Source organism: Bemisia tabaci, chromosome 5, assembly GCF_918797505.1.
Source record: "Bemisia tabaci chromosome 5, PGI_BMITA_v3".
Taxonomy (NCBI): Eukaryota; Metazoa; Arthropoda; class Insecta; order Hemiptera; family Aleyrodidae; genus Bemisia; species Bemisia tabaci.
Genome location: NC_092797.1, coordinates 41,981,984 through 41,995,283, shown reverse-complemented (window position 1 = coordinate 41,995,283; position 13,300 = coordinate 41,981,984).

Genomic DNA, 13,300 nt, shown 5'->3' with positions numbered 1-13,300 from the left:
TAAACGGTACCGCTGAACGCCTGAATAGAACAATTTTGGACAAGGCCAGAGCAATGATTCTAGAATCAAAACTTGATAAAGAAATGTGGGGCGAGGCAGTTTTGGCTGCAACTTATGTTCTTAATAGAAGCCCTAAAGCAAACAAAGAAACTACTCCTTTTGAGTTGTGGTTTAACAGAAAACCAAATTTGAAAAATTTAAGAATTTTTGGCTCAACTGCATATGCAAAAATTTTAACCAGATCAGGTAAATTTGAAGAGAGAAGTGAAAAGCTAATTTTTGTTGGCTATTGTCAAAATGGGTACAGACTCTGGGACAAAGAAAAACGTGAAATTGTGTTGAGAAGAGATGTGAAGTTCATTGAAACTAATTCCCACGCCGCGGAGGATGATTATTCATCCATTATTAGTGAGCAAGACGAAAAGGACGACGCAATCTCGAACGAAAATTCTGAGCGTGAGTCAGAGCATACGGGAAGAGGCAAATCGCCAAGTGTTCAGGAATCGGATTTCGATGGGAACCAAAGCGAGAGCGAGTTGGATGATAAAGACAGCGAGTCGAGTGAGTGGCTACCGGAGTCGGATGATGATGACGAAGACCCGAGCGCTCCAGAAAATCCATCAGGGGACCGTCGCTATCCTGACCGCCCGCGACAACCGCCCGTCCGATATCCAGAGCAAGCAAGTTTGGCTGATCGCGTCATTCCTGGGTGCTCGGGTTCACCTGACCCTCAAACCTACAATGAGGCATTAGCTTCTCCAGAACAGCATAAGTGGCAAGCTGCCATTAATGCTGAAACAGCAGCGTTGAAAGATAATAAAACTTGGGTTTTAGTCAACAAGAATGAAGCTAAAACTTCAAAAATTCTCTCAAGTAAATGGGTGTTTAGAACCAAAGAGGATGGTACTAAAAAGGCCAGACTCGTAGTACGGGGATTTGAGCAAGGAGACATTGATTACGGGGAAATATTCAGCCCTGTTGCCAGCATTAGTTCTATTAGAACACTTTTGGTGTTAGCCGTTGAGCGTGATATGAACATCGCCAAATTTGATATTAAATCAGCTTTTATTAACGCGGAGCTTCAAGAAAGTGTTTTTATGTACATTCCGCAAGGCTTTGAAAAATTTGAAGGTAAAATATGTAAACTGAATAAAGCACTTTATGGACTTAAACAATCACCTCAGGCATGGAACACAACTTTGACTCAGCATTTGGTAAAACAAGGGTTTAAACAGTTGAAAACTGATAGTTGTATTTTTAAGAACAAAACAAATACTGTGTTTATATCTATTCATGTTGATGACGGATTAGTTGTCTTTAAATGTAAAACTGAGCTTGACAAGTTGATAAATTTGTTAGGTAAAGACTTTGATATCAAAACAGAGGTGAATCCAACTGACTATCTTGGTATTGAGATTAAGAGAGGGGTGAGTTACATCAAAATATCTCAAAGTAAATACACTGATAACGTGTTGAAAACTTTTAACATGTATGATGCAAAAAGTGTCGAAACTCCAATGATTCCTGAAAATGTGTCTGGTAATATTTTTGAAACTGGAGAAAATCAAATTGAGGTGATCAATTTTCCGTATAGGAAAGCTGTAGGGTCACTTTTGTACCTAAGTAATAAAACTCGACCTGATATAGCATTTGCGACAAACGTCGTGAGTAGGCATCTTGACAATCCGGATAAAAGTGATGTAATTAAGGTTAAAAGGATTTTACGGTACCTTAAAGGTACAATGTCTGATGGAATAATTTTTGAAAAGAGTGGTACTTTAAACTTAAACGCGTATTCTGATGCCGATTATGGCGGGGACTTAGACACAAGAAGGAGCACCACAGGGTACGTCATTTTTATTGGAAATTCCCCTGTGTGCTGGTCATCTCGTAGGCAACATTTAGTTGCCACTTCCAGTGCAGAATCTGAACTAATGGCTGCATTTGATTGCGTGAAAACACTTGCTTATATGAGAAATCTCATGCTAGAATTAATTGATGAATATAAAGAAAATATTCTGTATGTAAATCATAACCGACTATTCATCGATAATCAAAGTACTATTAAACTGATCAAAAATGGGGTAAATGGTAAGAGATCAAAACACATGGACATAAGATTTCATTTCATTAAAGAGAAAGTCGAGAGAAACAAAGTGGAAATCAAATATATCAGCACAGATCGTCAAATTGCTGATATTCTTACAAAACCTTTGCAGAAGATCAAGTTCAATTTTCATAAGCAAAATCTGGCATTAAGGGGGTGTGTTGAGGTTTAATGAAATTAAGAATATAACGCAAGATTTTGCAAACCTGTATCAGTTCATGTATTATATTACTTATGACGTATGGTCAACTGAGCCTGAGACTCAGCGATAAGATGAAGCTCCCTGTCTAGTTCAAAATTTCTCCTGTACTCAGTCCTCTTCAGCACTTGTACGCACGATGTCATAAACTAAGCCTTATTATCATCGATATATACTCTGTACTATCTAACGAGGTGTTATTTTTTAATAATCCATAATACCTTAACACAGGATGGCAGCATCCAGGGCCTTGGGCTGAGGCGAATCTACGGATTTATAGCTGTGTCCCTCGCCCCGCGCCGCCGCGCCACCCTTACACCGACAAAAGCCCTTTTCGCAGTCCGATGGCTTCATTCTAAGCGGCTTTGTTCTCCTATGATAACAAGGTTGCCAATCACTGAAAAGCCAGCTCAGGAATTTCGTCACCGAGGTACATTGTAATGTATACTGCCGCCCTAAGGAAGAACGCCGTTTAACCTTCAGACGTTGCCGAATTTCCTTCGATAAAATACGAATTTTCAGGGAAATTTGCGAACGTTTTCCCTACAATTTTTAAAGGAATTTAATTCGCGATCAGATCTAAATTATCTGATGATACCAAGATAAATGATTCATAACTCTCCTTAAAAATGAGCATTTTACTAGGGGGAATTTGGCATCTCTTGAATGTTCTTAGGGCGTTCTTTCTTAGCACAGCAGTGCACATGTAGATATGTGGCCTTGCTCAAGCGCTCAGGGAGCAAGTTTATGTTCCTTAGCATTGTGGCTGGCCGCTGGATCTCCGCAATCGAGGCCTCATCGGTGTCATGCACCCATGCACCCCAAGAAATGCAGCTTTAAAATGTACTGGAAAGATGGTCGTGTTGACACATGTAAATTCAAGAAAAACATGTCGATGGCCAAATTGCAAAAACACATCTCTCCACTGCGGTGTTTCAAAATTTCTGCTCCTACTTTATTTTTTCGAAGAGAAAGATGCAAACTTCATAGCTTGAAAATTTATACAGAATATTCTGCTAATAGATAAGAAAAATCAAGGAAGTTTTCGGGAAATTACGGTGACTAGTTTTCCGAAGAAAAATGAAGTATAGCAGGAAGTCCGCAATGTAGCAAATGGAGATACGTGGTTTCGCACTTTGGCCATTGATGTGGTGCGTGGTTTTTTAGGGCAAAGTGACTTTTCCCCTCAGATATTCTAAAAATACAATTTATTTTTAAAGCTATCAAATTCACTTAAATCAAATCTATACTATAAGCTTCGAGATCTCCTAAATTTCCAGTAACGTGGTCACTTCGGAACGAAAGGACCTCTCCTTTTCCAGCAAGTTCTGGCTCTTTGGGTAAGGTAAAACCAATATTTAAAATCGGAACGTTTATTTACAAAAAGAGAAAACCTCAGTCTGGTAGCTGGACGAAGCTGATAGGGTAAAGGACCATAAAATCGGCAAACAGTATGCAGAAAATAAATAAAAAATAAAAAATCCTTAACCGTCCATCAAAGGAGTTCCGAACTGTTTGACACTGATGTTATCAGCAAGCTTGTTAGATTTTCGCCGAAAGCGGCAATCCTCCTCAACGGCCTGAGGCTACATTTGAAACAAAGTAAAATATTCTTGTCACCGTAACAATGAATGCATTAAGAACAGGATAACGAGAGGCAGGTAATCTCGACCCTTGAATGAAATCTGACTTGAATTTTATATGCCCCCTCCGGGAATCGCCACACAATAAAATGAACGGATGACTCCTCTTATTAGTACCATCGTGCTAAGGAAGAACGCCGTATGAACCTGCGTGCGTTGCCAAATTTCTTTTGGTTCAATACGAATTTTCAGGAAAACTTGCGAACATTTTCCGTCCGATTTTCCAGCGAATTTTCTTCGCAATGTGATCTAAATTATCAGAGAATTTCAAGTAGAAATATTCATTATTTTCCTCAAAAATAAATAATGTAAGAGGGGAAATTTGGCAACTCTGGGGTGTTCATACGGCGTTTCTCCTCAGCACGGCGGAGTACGTCCTCGGACCATTATTTTGCGTTTTAATAATGGAGCGTTATTACAATATAACCAAGCGCTACTCTTCATCCCGGTGGTTTGATCCATCACTCATCACAAGCATGCAAAAAGCATTCCGACAACCTGAAAGGTTTTATCGTAACTCCGAATTTGGATGATGAACACAGGGTGCGTATTAACATCCAACAACGAATGTGGTTGCACTACCTTAACAATTGAAATTCAGTATACGTTGTACCATTATTTCCCCCTTCCTTTTTATGGGCATTGTTGGACTCGGATTTTGGGTATGGTGCAAGAACTTCCTTTTATTTCTTCCAAAAAATGTAATAAAAGAAAACGGGTAGTGCCGGCCAACCTATAAGCAAGATGCATTTTGATGGTCAAAGTGCAAAACCACGTATCTCTATTTGTGACGTAGCAGCCTTCCCGTCATACTTGCCTACCACTACGTCTTATGGAGCAAGAGCCTCCTTTTACTTCTACCAAAAATGGAAAAAAGAAAATTGGTAGTTCCGACCTACCTATTAGCATGATGCGTTGCGATGACCAAGTGCGAAACCACGTATCTCTATTTGCGACCAGGGCAGGATTTACCTACTTGCCGCCCATGGGCCGCCTGTATTTTGCCGCCCCTTCTCATTCGTTTTGAAACATCAATAAAAACCATTAAGTGAACGTGCCAGCGGGGGAGGGATGCAAAAGATGCGTTTACTTGTGTTGGACACATTTTTTGGGAAAGCCTTGTCAACACTACTAGCAAAAGTTCACGGAACTTTGCGCGAAAGTTAAGTTCCGTAAACCTATCTCTGTGTGGACAACGCCTTCCATTCATAAGAAATGAACGAAAAAATTACGAAAGAACAAACATAAATGGAGTTTAATGATTTTAACTTCCGCCGCCGCGCCGCGCAGACTGCACTGTGTTTGGCGCAATGCGTGATGTATTCCGACAGTCTTGTAGGCGCTAAGCGTTTCACGCTGACCGCACTGTCTTTGGCGCAATGCGTGAAGTATTCATGCATTCTTGTAGGCGCTATCCGTTTCACGCTGACTGCAGTGACCGCACTGTGTTTGATGCAATGCGCGAAGTATTCGTGCAGTCTTGTAGGCGCTAATATGTGTTACATGCTGACCGCCGCGCCGCGCCGCGCCGCGCCGAGGGCTTCTCCTTTTCATCTCAAGTCCTCGTCATCATTTCTGTCTAAGTCTTGCCGTTCCAGTCCAAATTGCGTGTTTGGTTTCTCTCTTAACTCGACTAATTAAAGGTGCTGTCTTTTGTATCACTGAAAGACGACAATATTAGAAATTACTGTGCTCTCAGGAAATGAGAGCTTTTGTTGAATTTTCTCGTTCGTAATTTTTTTTCTAAATTCGATTTTTTCATACCTACATTTAAAAAAATTGCAAAATTTGCCGCCCCCTAGATGTGCCGCCATGGGCCGCGGCACATGTGGCCATCCTCTTAATCCGGCCCTGTTTGCGACGTAGCGGCCTTCCCGTCATACTTTATTTTTTCTTTGGAAAACTAGCTAGTGTAATTTATTGAAAATCTTCTTGATTTTGCTTCACTGCTGATTTTTTTTTCAATATGAAAAAAAATCAGCAGTTATGAGTTTTTTTTTTAACTATGTACACGAACGGATTTGTGTCTCTTCGAAAAAATGAAACAGGAGCTGAAATTCTGAAACACCGCAATTAAGATACTTTGGTTTCGCACTTTAGTAATCGATTTACTGTAACACACAGGGTCATTTACGAATATGCATTCCGTGATTTTGATGTGATCGGAGCAGTTCAGGGCCCTTTTTTTAATGCGTGCGTTTTTTATATCATTTCATGCTTTATAAATAATATCAAGAGATCGTTATCAACCACATCACCGATTACCTAAAAACCGATCCTCTCCAGAGAAGAAGTATACCACTAGAAATTCTGTAGGGACTAGTACAACACTCATAAAGACTAGGTAAGGGCCAATATCTTTGAGATTCCGTTTGTCCGTTGTATTACTGCGTCGTAGAAAATATGCTTGAAGTTTTAGATGGCCTTGCGTTTCTTATTACGAAACATCGAAACACCATCGCCTCCGCCTCTCGGAGATATTTCTCATTGATAAGCCGCTGCGAACAATGGGAGGAAATGAATAGATTTAATTCGGCAAGGGAATAGTCAGAGGAGAGAGTGCGCTGTAAATTTTGGCTCATTGACCTATTTATGTATTGAGTTATTAATTTGACCCTTCTTCCCCCTCTGTAGCAAGCGACGTGAGAAAATGTTGTTTCCCGATATTTAATGGCTTTATCTTATGGAGGGACCCGACTAGGAGAGAAAGAGAGAGAGCTCTCATCACATGAAGAAATAAAACTTGCACCGATTGGGCTTTTTTTCCTACGGGATCGGTGCCGTCATATCAGTAGAATCTTACGGAGGGACATAGTTATAATATCCTATGCTTATTTATATTAACCGCAACTCCTTGCAAATGAGGAACACACTTCCAAATCCACGGAAGATTGTCCCACGTTTCTATCGCCTCTAGCCCGAGTCGCATTTTTCAACGGAAAAGTTGCGATTTATTGAAATTGAGTTGCAATTTTATGGGATTTTTTGGCTATAAAATCGCTAGGATCATCAACATCTGAACCATTATCCTTAATCCTGCGCGATTTTACCTCTATAAAATCGTGTTCGATAAAATCCAAATTTTATCTCAATTTATCACGATTTTTTGCTCGATAATATCGCGAGAAATCGTCGTCGATTAAATTGCAATTTTATTTCAAATTTATGCGATGAAATCGCGATTTATTGCAATTTTTTATCCGCTAATATTGCAATATATCGACGTTGATTAAATTGCGGTACAATCTCCGATCAAATCGCAACTCATCGCGATCACTGCTACTTGGGAATGAAATGTTTAATTGTATATAAAACTACCAAGTCATTTTTGTTTGTATTAGAAATTTTACAGCTTTGTGGTAGCTTTGTTTTGTTACTATTGTATTTTGCACATTTCATGCTTGCTTACGGAACAATTTCGATTCCGAGTTTATATAACAAAAAATAATCTGAATTTCAATTTTGGTCTTTGCATTTTTGAAGAATTTGTACTTAATCCCTACAATCTGTCACCCTGTGTATTTGCCGTGATACTAGTGAACTGATTCTCTTTCACTCTTCGGATGGTCGACAAAGTACGTGAATGAGAGCAAAATAGAAGAGCTTACTCGATCATGAAACGGGTAGCACAGGAGAGATTTGCATAAAATCGAGGAACTGTGTCACTAACAACGGAAATCGCATTCAAGGTTGGTAAAGCACTGGAGCGTACTTTAATATATGAGTCAGCACGTTTTAAAGAGAGTGAAAGTTTTCATATTGTCTCAAAATCTCAATACTCACATTGAGCAATCCAGTTTTTTTTAAGTATGGTCGTGCAGATCTTCTTCTATATTGTTGTTTCAGTAGTTCTATAGAGAAATTACCTGAATGATTCTGAAATGAACACAACAACTGAAAAACACGAAAACTACAGTTGTTATTGCTTATTGCAGAAAAGAATCCTGAAATTCGAGTTGTTTTTTTATATATTTCTGCAAAAGTTGTCGTAACATTTGCATGCACGGATGGGAAAATGTGTCAAAAATTGAATGCAGGAAGCAACTCTTGATGTAATTTTAAACGAAAATCTAATTACACCGGAGAATGTAAATTACAGGCTTTACGACGAGAAACCCGCACTGAAAAAAAATTCTCGGCGTTTTTACCAAGGTCCGTTGGTACCTTTACCATCTCACTTTTTTTACCAAGACAGACTGGTAAGCTTACCTAAAAACCGGTATTTTTTCTGTTTTCCTCAGTACCACTTTTATTGGTAATCAATTCCCGGTAACTTTGCCATTTTATCTCGGTAATTCTACCACAGTCGATAAAAAATATGGCGTTTTTACCAAGGTCCAGTAAAATTACCGAGAAAGTTCAATAATTTTACCGAGATTTCTCGGTAAAATTACCAATTCCATAATCGGTAATTTTACAAAGAAAAAACTGGGATCAAATAGAACCCTGAATTCTTGGTAATTTTATTCTTTTCTTAGTAAATACACCGAGATTTTTTTTCAGTGAGCAACTCTTGGTGTAATTTTAAACGGAAATCTAATTACACTAGAGAATGAAAATTACAGGTTTTGTGACGAGAAACCCGAAGCATTTGCAAAACTCCACCTGTGCGCCGAGGACCGCGGATGAATGAAAGTTCCTCCTCGGAACAGTCGCACGAGAACAATAGTTTTGATTAAAACGGACGCCACAAAAAGCGCGACACAACAGAAGCGGGATAGGAAGAAGGAGGGGTAGGAACCGGAGAGAAGAGTAGAGCACGGAGCAGGAGCGTTCTTGTCCTGTTGACCTCAGCTTTGGTATATATGATTATGGTGGAAGTGAGTTACAATTCGGAAAGAGAAAGTCCGAGCCCTTTCGCTGCTTCGGATTTTCATGTTCCGCCGGCATTATGAATGTGGTGTGACTCGGGAGAGACGCATGCTCGTTTGAATGCGGCACGTCGGGATTCGCGCTGCGCTGGGAACTCGGGAACATGCATGCGACTACGGGGCTTTTGCATCTGCGCTGCATTCTTCAAACGTTGACGAGCTGTTTTGCATTTGAGCCTGCATTTGTTCGAAAGGAACATGCGTGTTATTTTAGAGAGCACTGTAGCACTAGTGTTCTTATCTGCTGTACTGAGGAAAAAACATCGTATGAATATTCGGACGTTGCCAAGTCTTTCTTCCTGAAGCACACACTAAAAAAAACTCCGGTCGTGGAAGCCGCACTTACGGGGTGTATAGACATACCGCGTCCGAGTTCCGGGCACAGAGGCCGAAAGTTCCGGGTGTAGCACCCGGAGCAGTCGAAGCTACGGCTCCAGCACCCGGAACTTTCGGCCTCTGAGCCCGGAACGGCCGGTATGTCTACATGGCCGTGACTTTTTTTAGGACAAACTCGCAGACAAGTTTTAAATTTTTACATATTTTTCCGAAACTTTCATTTGCAAATTAATCTAGATTATCTGCAAATTTCAGGAGAAACTATTCTTAACGTCTCTAGAAAAAATAATTTAATTGAATCAAATTGGTAACATCTGCTTGCTCAAGTGGCATTTTCCCTGAACATGGCAGCATGTATCAAAACTTATCAGGAAATGAATTATCAGGCGTTCCCTCTCGTCGTGGGGTCATTAAACTCATTTTTAGATTGACGCACCTTTGACCTGCAATTAGTATGCCTCGAGAGACTTTAACGCAAGGTAACGAAGCTAGTCACAGGAATGACACATACCTTCTTGTATGTTTCGACTGTTGACATATATTTTAATCGCCGATTCTGTAACTTGCAATAGTATGACTCGAACGACTTAAAGACTTAAACGGAAGTTACAAGGCTAATCTTACAAAATGGCTAGTATTTTGCGCAACTGCATATGTTTAGATTCACGGATATCGGATTTGAAATAATATGGTTTGAGACTTGAACGTAAGCACACTAGTCTAATCAAATAGTATAGTCTAAGCAAATGGCACATATTTTGCTAATTTGCATCTTTTTAGACCGTCAGATCTCTGACTGTAGTAATAAGCTTCGAGAGACTTGAACGCAAGGTCACAAAGCTAGTCACATGAAATGATACATATTCTGAAACAATGAAATTACTACTATTTGAGTGGTGATTGTTTTTTTTAACGCTCAGGTTCTTTTTACTAGTTTAATTATGCAGGAAGCCTACAAAAAGCATACGAAGATAAGTTTGTAATATCAATAAACAGATCAGGAAGTAAGAACACTGCTTATCAACTTCAGATCGAAGCTGTTGCAAAATATGTTCCCCAGAGACGTACTTAACCTCGTACTTTTTGAATGTAAAATCATCATTCATACTTGTTGCGCATTTTTTTAACATTGTAAAAGCTAACATTCGATTTTTTTCCGTATTGGAATAAAAAATACATAGCTTTTCCGGCAAATAATTTCGCGAAAAACTAACTAGCAGACCTAACAGATCATGTGTACATGTAGGTATGTGCCATTCCATATGACTAGCTACGTTACCTTGCGTTGAAGTCTCTCGAGGCATACTAAAAAGCATCTAAAAAGACTCGATTTGTTTTCGCTAAACGATGATCATGTTGATTTCAAAGCAAAAGTCTGAAGTTACTCCAAAGTGTATAGAGTGAAAATAACTCATCGCCCCAACCCGCAATCTCTGCAACCACGCGCGCCCACTCACGAAACCTTTTCCCAGAGTTTTTTTATGCTTATTGAAGTCATATAAAACTTGCAACAAAGTTGCCCCGTTCGGAAGATAGATGGCCACAACGAATCATTTTACTAGCGAACTTCGATACCAACCACACTCGGTTTCGTTTCCAGGTAATCAATCATGCGCAGGAGAACCACGCTCGTGACACCCATCCCTGCCACATTAACACAACCGAGCTGAGGCAAAACGCCGTATGAACATCCAAGTGTTGCCAAATCATTCCCGATAAAATACTTAGTTTTGAGGAAAATTACGAATATCTTTCTTTGAAATTTTCAGATTTGGTAGATCAAAAAGCGAATGAAATGTCCGGAGAAATTAACGGAAAATGAGCTGTAAATATGTCAGTAAATTCGAAATTTATTAGAGGAAATTTGTCAACATTCGGATGCTCTTAAGGTGTTTTGCCTCACCATCGCAGAACTTAGGAGCACAACTACCGTGTTGAGGAAGAACACCGTATGAGCTTACAGGCGTTACCATATTTTTTTCAATAAAAAACGAATTTACAGGAAAAATGTTGGATCTTTTTCTTCAAAATTTCAGTCAATTTTCTTTGCAATTTAGTCTAAAATATCTGAAAATTTCAAGGTAAAATATGTATAATTTTACTCTGAAATAATTGCTATATCTGGGGAAATTTGGCAATTCTCGAATGTTCCTACGCCGTTCTTCCAACAACCTCAACTTCCGTCCGTCTGACAATCCGGCACCCAGGTGGGGCTAACGCTCGCATTACCCGGTGACATAACGCGTATGATCCGCTCAGTTATGCTCCTTAGCGAGGAATTCATGCGAACTTGCTCAAAGCTCACGTCCCTCTCACAGGGCTGCCAAAATGCGGGGACGAAAATCCCTACTCTGTGGGAAAATCTGGGAATTCCCTCGGGGAGGCAACCTCGTTTCTTCGCCACCCTCCTGCCCCTCGCCCACGATTGTTGGCTCGCAGTCCTCCACTCCTGCTTTTTGTTTTCGAATTTCACACGATTTTACTTTCACCTGCCGCGCAAGGCGCGACTCCAACCATTTCCCTCCAGGTTTTTTTCTGTTTTTAATTACAGTAATCTGTCACAAGCATCTTGTTTTAACCGATATAATCACTCTGACGCCTTTGTTAAAATTTTTGTGCATCGAAATTTTTGAGGATGAGAATATTTTATAATTATTAACGCTCGACGATGTAAGCTTGATTTACTGCAAAAAGGAAAAATGAAGAGATGATAATTAAAAAAAGCTTTAGACACAGTAAGACTTTAGAACATCCAGATATCTACTGGCAAAATCTTCAGACATACCTTTTGCAGAAGACACCATTGAATACTCCGTAAGATAAAAATTACTTTCAACGCAATTACTATTTTTACATATATCGATGGCTTAATTGCGAAACAACGTATCTCCATTGTGGTGTCTCAAAATGCAGTCTGAGAATCGCCGCTCCTGGGTAATCTTTTCGAAAAGGAACAAGTCGACTTTATGGCTTGTTTATACAGAATATTCTACTGCCGTGCTAAGGAAAAACGACGTGTAAACCTTCAGGCGTTTCCAAATTTCCTTTGATAAAACACGAATTTCCTGCTTCGTTTATGAATATTTTCCTTTCGATTTTTCAGATAATTTTGTACGCAATTTCACCTAAAGTTCTTGAAAATTTCAAGGAAAAGTATTCATAAATCTCCTTAAAAATACACATTTTATTGGAGGAAATTTGACAACCCTCGAATGTTCATCCGACGTTTTTCCTTAGCACGACATTCTACTAATAGAGAAGAAAAATCGAGGAAGTTTTCAAGAAAAAAACGTTGACCAGTTTTCAAAGGAAAAAATAAAGTATGACTGGAAGTCCACAACGTCCCAAACGGAAATACGTGGTTTTGCACTTAAGCCATAGATGTACAAATATCAAATGTAAAAATCAGTTTAAATAAATCGTTATAATACGAATAATAAATTCTGCCTCGATAATTGAAGTTTCTTAAAGAACTCTGTTTCTACGATGTGTTCATCAACTTCATTTCCCCAACGGCTCCTCCTATATTGCTTATTTTATGATGGTCATCCTTCGCTATTTCCTGCAGCAGAGTAAAACACACACTAGCATCTTTCCTACAACTATTTCATTCCATAACGGCCCATTGACACGAAGTTCCGAGATTACGTTTCGTCAAGATTTTCGTGTGAAGATATTACGTGAGAATGCAATGGCAGAGAGGAGCTGATTCAATTATCACAGTAAGCGGGGGCGTTCCCATTGAAAAGAAAAGAAGAGAGATGAAAGTGATATTGCGTCTTCGGTGCCATCAAGCTCATGGGTAGGACTGCCTTGCCGTGCTGAGGAAGAACACCGTATGAGCTTTCAGACGTTGCCAAATTTCCTTTGAAAAATCATGTATTTCCCGGAAACTTCGTATAAGTTTTTCTTCTAATTTCTAGAGAATTTTGATGGTAATTTAATCTAAAAAGTCTGAAAATTTCAAGGAATAATATCCGTACCTTCCCTCTAAAATTAATATTTTCTGGGAGGGAACTTGGCAACATTCGAATGGACATACGGTGTTTTACCCCGGCACGGCACTGCGGACCTGGAGTCAGTCATATTGTCCCGTGCAGCAAATCCTGCTTGATAAATATTTATAGCCGCTCCTCATCAGACG